Source organism: Canis aureus, chromosome 2, assembly GCF_053574225.1.
Source record: "Canis aureus isolate CA01 chromosome 2, VMU_Caureus_v.1.0, whole genome shotgun sequence".
In the NCBI taxonomy this organism is placed as follows: Eukaryota; Metazoa; Chordata; class Mammalia; order Carnivora; family Canidae; genus Canis; species Canis aureus.
The window spans coordinates 9,239,283-9,247,499 of NC_135612.1; positions in this window are offsets into that span (position 1 = coordinate 9,239,283).

Sequence of the window (8,217 nt, forward strand, 5' to 3'; positions counted from 1 at the left end):
CAATTTTTTTAATACTGCTGTAATTAATTTGGAAACACTGGAAATAAATAAATTTTAACTAGATGAAGCCTTAACATATTAATATTTTCAAATGTGGATAAAAGTAAACCCTGTTCTATGTTCAGAATCTCACAGTAAACAATAGTGTTATTTCCCATATTGTCATAAAGGCATACCTTCTAATTAAGATTTTTATACTAATGCAAAAATAGTGAATACCAAGTTAATAAAACTGCCAATTTTCAACACTTCCTTTTTTCCTAAAGTTAAACTAATAAGCTAAGGACGTAAAATAGCGAAGTAAAATGCTGAAAGTCTGAGCGACTAATATCATTATTGTGATTATCACCTTGGACTGTGACTTAGCCACCAGTTAGGAAGGGTCTTACCAGGCCAGATCTTACCAGTCAGCGTACCACTATTGCTAAGGAGATTAGCGTTTCTCGATAACCTAGTTAGAAACAAAACTCTTAGGTGGGGCATCACCAAGTGACACTGGGTAATGAAATATAAATAGTGGCTTAAATGTGTTTTATAAAAATTGTAAAATATATTCTCTGTTTCTTATAATTACTACTAAGAGCCCATGTTTAATAACATACAATTTCCTTCCAATTAAAATTTTATTTCTTCTGTGCCTCTTGAATGACCTTTTTTTTTTTTTTTTTTTAATAGACTATTTTTCCAAGGCAATCTCAGGTTCATGGAACGTATAGAGATTTGCCACACATGCCCTGCTCTTCTCCCCACAAATCCACAGCCTTTCCTAGTAACATCTGTTACCAGAGTGGTGAATTTGTTGAAATTAATGAACTTATTAATTTATTGTTGATGAATTATCTGATGTATCAGATAATTGATGTATCAATTATCACTAATTGATGTATCAATATCACTAAAAGCCCATAGTTCACATTAGGATTCACTCCTTGTATTGTTCATTCTATGGATTGGGACAAATGTATAATGGCATATGTCCACCATTAGAGCACCACACAGAGTAGTTTCATGGCCCTAGAAATCTTTTGTGCTTAGTCTATCCATCCTTCTCTCTCTCTCTCTCTCTCTCTCTCTCAGCAACCACTGATCTTTTTACTGTCTCCATAGTTTTGTCTTATCTCAAATGTCATATGGTTGATTCATATAGTATGTAGCTTTTTCAGATGGACTTCCTTCCCTTAGTAATATGCACTTCAGTTTCCTCCATAACCTTAAGAGCTTGATAGCTCATTTCTTTTTCGTGTGGAATAATATTCCATTACATGGATGTACCACAGATATTTATCCACTTATTTACTAAAGGACACCTTTGTTGATTCCACATTTGGGCAAATATGAATAAAGCTCTGATCAACATACGTATGCATGTTTCTGCCTGGGCATATTTTGAGCTCCTTTGGGTAAACATCTCTGGAATTTAAATAAAAACTTGGAGAAAAAAATATTTTTTCCACATTTTTATTTAATTTCTAATTAACACACAGTGCAATATTGGTTTCAGGAGTAGAATTTAGTGACTTGTCACTGACCTGTAACACCCGGTGCTCATCATAACAAGTGCCCTCCTTAATACTCATCACTCATCCCCCGCCCACCTTCCTCTCTCAACTCTAAGAATAAAATATTTTTAAAAATTAAATAATAAACCTTCATTCAATTGAAGAGAAAAAAAGCATATTTATAATTTCAGGACATTTAATTCTCAGCTTTCCAGGGGTGAAGTGTAGGTCAGGAAAAAGTCACTGCAGAAGTAAGCAATAGAAAAATACTAGAGGGACTTGATTACAAAACCTATGCAATAAATTTTAGAAAAATATAATAATAATAAATGAGAATTCTTGATGCTTCACATCTTTGCCAGTATTCAGTGTTGTTAGTGTTTTGGATTTTTTGCTGTCCTAATAGTTTTGTGGTAGTGTCTCATTATTGTTCTAATTTGCCTTTCCCTGATGACATAGGATTTTTTCTTCTATGCTGCTTTGCCATTTGAACATCTTCTCTAGTGAAGTATCTGTAAAGAACTTTTTCCCATTTTAAAATTAGATTGTTCATTTCTGTTAAATTTGAAAGTTCTTTGTATATTTTGAATAACACTGCTTCATCAGACATGCTTTTTGCATATTTTTTTCAGTTTATGTCTTGTATTCTCTTCTCACAGGATCTTTCACAGAGCGGATATTTTAAATTTAGTGAAGTTCAGCTTATCAATTAATTTTTCATAGTGCTTGTGGTGTTGTATCTGAAGGTCCTTGGCAAAGCCAAGACCATCTAAATCTTCTCCTATATTACCTTCTAGGAGATAGGAGTTTGATAGGTTTGCATCTTATGTTTAGGTCTATAATCCATTTTGAGTTAATTTTTTGAAGAAGGTAAAATCTGTGGCTAGATTTTTTTCTTTATTTCCCTTTTTTTTTTTTTTTTTGGCATGTAGACATGCAGTTGTTTTAGTACCATGTATTGAAAAGACCATCTTTTTTCTTGTCTTTGTTCCATTGTCAAAGATTAGCTGGCTATATTTTTGTAGGTCTTTTCTGGGCTCTATTCTTTTCTAATGATCCATTTGTCTATTCTTTTGCCATTACCACACTTTCTCGGTTGCTGTACCTCTATAGTAACTCTCAAAGTTGGGTCGTGTCAGTCCTATAAATTTATTGTTTTTCAGTAGTGTGCTGGTTATTCTGGGTATTTCCCCTATCTATGTAAACCTCAGAATCAGTTTGTGGATATTCACAAAATAACCTGCTGTGATTTTGACTGGGATTGCATTGAATCTATAGATTAAGTCGGGAAGAACTGACATATTGGCAGTAATGTGTCTTCCTACCCATGAACATGGAATATCTATTTATTTAATTCTATGATTTCTATCATTAGAATCTTATTTTTCTCAGATATTTTGTACATGTTTAGTTAGATTTATACCTAAGCATTTAATTTCTTTTTGAGTATTGAGAATGTTTTGTGTTTTTAATTTGAAATTCCATTAGTTCATTGCTGGCATTAGGACAATGATAGACTTTTGTATATTAACCTTGTCCTTGGAAATCTTGCTATAATTGCTCATGTCATGTACAAACATGGACAGTTTTATTTTTTGTTCTTTCCCAATCTCTATACCTTTTATTGACTTTTTTGCCTTGTTAATTCTAGTGTGATGTTGAGATGAATTGAGAAGGGACATCCTTGTCTTTTTTTTTTTTTTTTTTAAGATACTATTTATTCATGAAAGACGCACAGAGAAGCAGAGACAAAGGCAAAGTGAGCAGCAGGCTCCATGCAGGGAGCCTGATGTGGGACTCAATCCCAAGACCCCAGGATCACACCCTGGGCTGAAGGCAGACGCTCAACTGCTGAGCCACCCGGGCATCCTGGGACATCCTTGTGTTAATCCTGAAAAGTGCCTGGTTTTTAGCAGATTTTTCAGGTATTTAGGATTTATTTTTGCAATAAATACGTAGACATTTAATAGTCATATTACATCTTTCATTGTGATATGTGTTTGAGGTTAGCACTTCATGCAACAAAAATCCACTCAAATCACCAATGACTGATTATCTAAGAGTAGAGACTGTAGCAATTATAAGTTTTCCTTATTCTGGCATCTTGCTCTGAGGGAATTAAACAGGATCTTACCGGGGATTTGCTTCTATAAGGCCTCCTGCCATCTGGGCCTGATGAGCTAGTTCAGATGAAGTAGAAGAGAGCATTTCTTTCTCCCATCAATGTAACTCAATTTTGGCTTGCATGGTTTTATTCATGGCATAGTTTTACATTATAAACTTCTAGTTTCCCCTTTCCTTACTCAAATCTTCATTACTTATATATTTCCTGTTCTGATTTCCAGTGATTGGGAATGGACATCCATATCTGGATGGGATATACTGTCATTTTTTAGCCAATTATAGCATCCTTTAATGCAGAGACCAATTCCTGATGAAATTATCTGTGCCTTGGGAGATGAGTATACAATACATGGACTTCTTAAGGCTTTAACTTCAGCTCTGTCTTTCAGAAGGTAATATTTACGTAGGTGGGGGCTGGGGCATGATGTACATAAATAAATATTCTTTGGCTTGGACTACTTGGTATATGGGCTTAATTTTTATAATATGTCCTTGATCTAAGTGAACTAAGGAGCAAAGTAGGTAATCTAGAAATTAGGATATATTTCTTTTAAATATATTTTGAAAGACAATTTTAATTTGCTTTTCAGTGCTGATAAGACATATGTTTAATCACTATTGATTGCATTTTTTCTTCATTTTCTACATACACTATTATAGCATATTCCCACTTCTGGCTTCCTATTCTCCAACCCTTTCTGCTCAACCTGATATTTCATAGGGACAGTGTAGTTTGGAGCAATAGAAGTGGAATTGGAGTTCTTCCTTTGCTAGGTACCAACTTTGTGACCTTAGAAAATTATTTTAGCTCTCAAAACCTCATTTCACTCATTTATAAATATGAATAAAAGAAGCCATCAAATTCACACTTTCAATTTCCTGTAACCTTTTCCCATACAACCATCCAGATCCTCTTTATTCAACGACATCTTCTATCTGGTCTTTGAAAATTCTCCTTCTATATTTATTTTTAAGTGCAACTCCTTTATTGCACTTTAAAAAAATATATTTGAGAGACAGTTAGTGAGAGAGGGGGAGGGTCAGAGGGAGGAGCAGATTCTCCACCGAGCAGGGATAATGGGGGCTTGATCCTGGGACTCTGAGATCACGACCTGAGCTGAAGGCAGATGCTTAACCAACTGAGCCACTCACGCACCCCTCTTTTTTTTTTTTTAAGATTTTATTTATTTATTCATGAGAGACACAGAGAAAGGCAGAGACATAGGCAGAGGGAGAAGCAGGCTCCCTGTGGGGAGCCCGATGTGGGGCTCAATCCCCAGACTGGGATCATGATCTAAGCCAAAGGCAGATGCTCAACTGCTGAGCCACCCAGGCATCCCCCCAAGCACCCCTCTTTTATTGTACTTTTGATCCATCAGTACTCACAGTTTGTTTCTCTGGGGTCCAGTACTTTTAGAATCAAGCCTGTATATATATCCATCCAGAACAAAGCAAAGCAGTACAAACAACAACAACAAAAAAAAATCAGACAAAACTGTGTGTCATCTCCAGTTGAGCTTTGATGCGTGTGGGAGAACTGAGGGATAGAGAGATGACACATGTCACCTCTGTCCTTTCCACAACCAAATGGAATGAAAATGAAGAGAGGTGATACCCCTTTCAAAGGAAAACAAAATAAAGATTATCAGAAACAGGAATGTGGTTAGTAAAACAGAAAAGAGATATAAAAAACCCAACCAAACCCAAAACAAAACAAATTAAATTTTGGTCAATGTAGAAATACTCGTTTATCCTTCTAACTCATTTTACAGATGACTAAGATGAAGGAAGTTAGCCAAGATAGTTAGCTTGTATAGCCTACCAGAATTGATGATAGGTCCTAGATGTCTTTGTGTTTATTTCTTTATTGTACTTTGAATTCTGTGAATTTATATATGCATGCATAGAAAAGAAAATTCAAATTGAAAAATTATCAAAATACATGACTTTCTAGCATGAAACACCAATATCCTCCCACTGCCAGTGAGGTACCTCTGTACCAGCAAAGAGTGTGCTGATTTCATCCCCAAGAGAACAGTAAGCTCACTATGGCAACTGCAAATTTGGCTTTATAGCACATCCTAGATACATAGAATTATTATGCTGTCCTATTATTTTGTTTGAATTTGTGTTTTCTGGTACTTTAAAATATGTTTAGTAATTACCTTAAGTGGTATCCTTCTTTTTCTTTGTTGGAGACACTATAGAAAATGATCCTTTGAAAATTGTTCATAAATGAGTATCATAAACCTGAAGCTGTTATTATACCAAGACAACAGTTTCCTGTATATGTTCTATTAATAATTTTGGAAAACTGATGACATCATGGTATTCATTGGTGATTCAGAGAGTGATCATATTTCTTACTGCTTAATGGAAGATGAAATTATACACTGGAAATGAAACTTTCAACTAGGACATTAAATCACATTGCAATTGGTTTAAAATATGATGACTCGGGTGAGTGTAGTGAAATGTAGGATTATCAGTCTCCGGATCCTCTTATCTGAATCATACATTTTCTCAGCGACAACAATATTCTATTTTATTTAATATACAAACCATCTTTTTCTAGAAGAGATTATGATTGAAGCCATATTCACTGCTCTTCTCTCACAGCCCTGGTGGATGATATTATTCTAAGTTCCAGAATCCTTGCGATATCTGCATTCTTGCCTCTTACACTTTTGGCTTTGTTTCATAAAACAAAATTTTGGAGGAATTTTAATTGATTATTGATTCTGCAAACTTCTGAGCATTCTCAGAGTCTTACTGCTGTTTTTCATAACAGGTCATAATTGGAAGCCCTTTATATAGATGCCCTTTCACCAAACCCTAGAACTCTTTGCTTCAATAAGTTCATTCAGGACACCTCTGGAAGTAGTATGCACATTTTAAGTGACTCGGCCTTACTTTTTCATCATTGTTTGCTCCTTTGCCCTCTTGAATGGCCTTGTACAGGCTATCAGGATGTTGAGAGAAAGAAATCAGCTTTATGAGATGAAATAATATGTCCTAAACAGTAGCCATCCTATGCCTTTATTTCGTTTCCCCTTTCTCTGAATCCTATGGCCAGAGCTGACCATACATTTATGCTTAGGGTTTCTAAATGGTAGTTTGATACCTAGTTTCTCAAAAACAAGCACACTAAACATTTAGTAAAACACACTGTAGAATTACAGAAAGCAGGTGCAATTCCTATTGTCAAGACTGATGATCTTTAATGCTGCTCAAGACAGGAACAACCTAGCATCGTTTCCTCAAGTCATCTTCTGCCAATATGAAAATAAATTTTGGCCACCTAGATGCTGCCTATGGACACATCTTCATGAGCAAGTGCCATAGATTATCCAAGGCTGTGAAGACTCAAAAATTAATAATAGTCAAGGACTTCCCAAGTTTAAGTAGAAGACCATAGATGAGTAATGTATAGTAGAAGTGTAACACAAATTATCTTTATTATGCTAATTCTTCATATGTAAAAATGGAGAATGAGCGTTCTACCATTACCATGCAATTCTGCAATGTATTTACTGCTATACTTCTCATTGTTACAGATAAATCCTTTCCATCTCTGTAAGGAAGTGTTGAATTGGAATGATCTCAAATGATTTTCCTCGAGTAATGCAATAGAGATTAATTGACTCCAAAGAGGTGATTTGAGGGACAGTACTACAGTGACTATTAAATCATGAATCTCTGCATTTAACAGATGGCTGTCTGAGGAATTAGACTTGATAAATGAGCTTTCAGTCTAGAGGACTTGCTGCTTTAATGCCTCTGGAGGAGACGTATCCCTGGAGAGCACCTAAGGAGGGAAGCCATCTATGGAGTGTGATGCAATCTCTACAGGAATAAAATCCTGAGTGTAATTCGTAAGCTATTCTTCTCCCTCTGCGTAAACAAAGGCTCTCCGAGGGGGAAGCCAACTGGTCTCTAACACACACACACAAAATGTTTAGGGGTAATATTTTGCATAATTTGGAATTAAGTAAGTCTGTGATATTTGCCTTGGTTATTAGAAACAGCTGTATTAAGTACAGCCTTGAAATAATCCTTACCTGGGAACTAGATTTATTTTCCTACTATCCTCATTTGAGAATTCAAGGATAAAGGAGGCAGCAGGAGTGGCTTCCTTCCAGGTTAAGTCATCCCCACATGAGGTTGATACAGATAGTTCTGTGGGATTCAATGTAATCCATCTGAGGACTAAGTGTGTACATGTGTGTGTGTGTGTGTTTCTTGTAATCAGTGGATCAAATAAAAGAATGTAAATGGCTAAAAACTAAAGTAAAAAGGGGGAAATCTATTTTTCATTAACTAAAGATAAAATGGAAATAATAAAATTAGAAAAGATTTGTTTTTGGAGAGATCCTATGTTCTGTATTCATGTTAAATTCAAAGCATACCGCTTGGTCAGTATATAAATGACTTTTCCTCCAGAGTTTGGTGAAGACATATCTTGAAATGAGAAGACTTTGGTCGCAACTACAAAAAATCTCTCCTATATTTCAGAATAAAATACTATGCAGTCATCTTCTAATCTAGAGATTCCATGTATTGGCTAGGCAGTGGAACTTTAGAAAGTAATCTT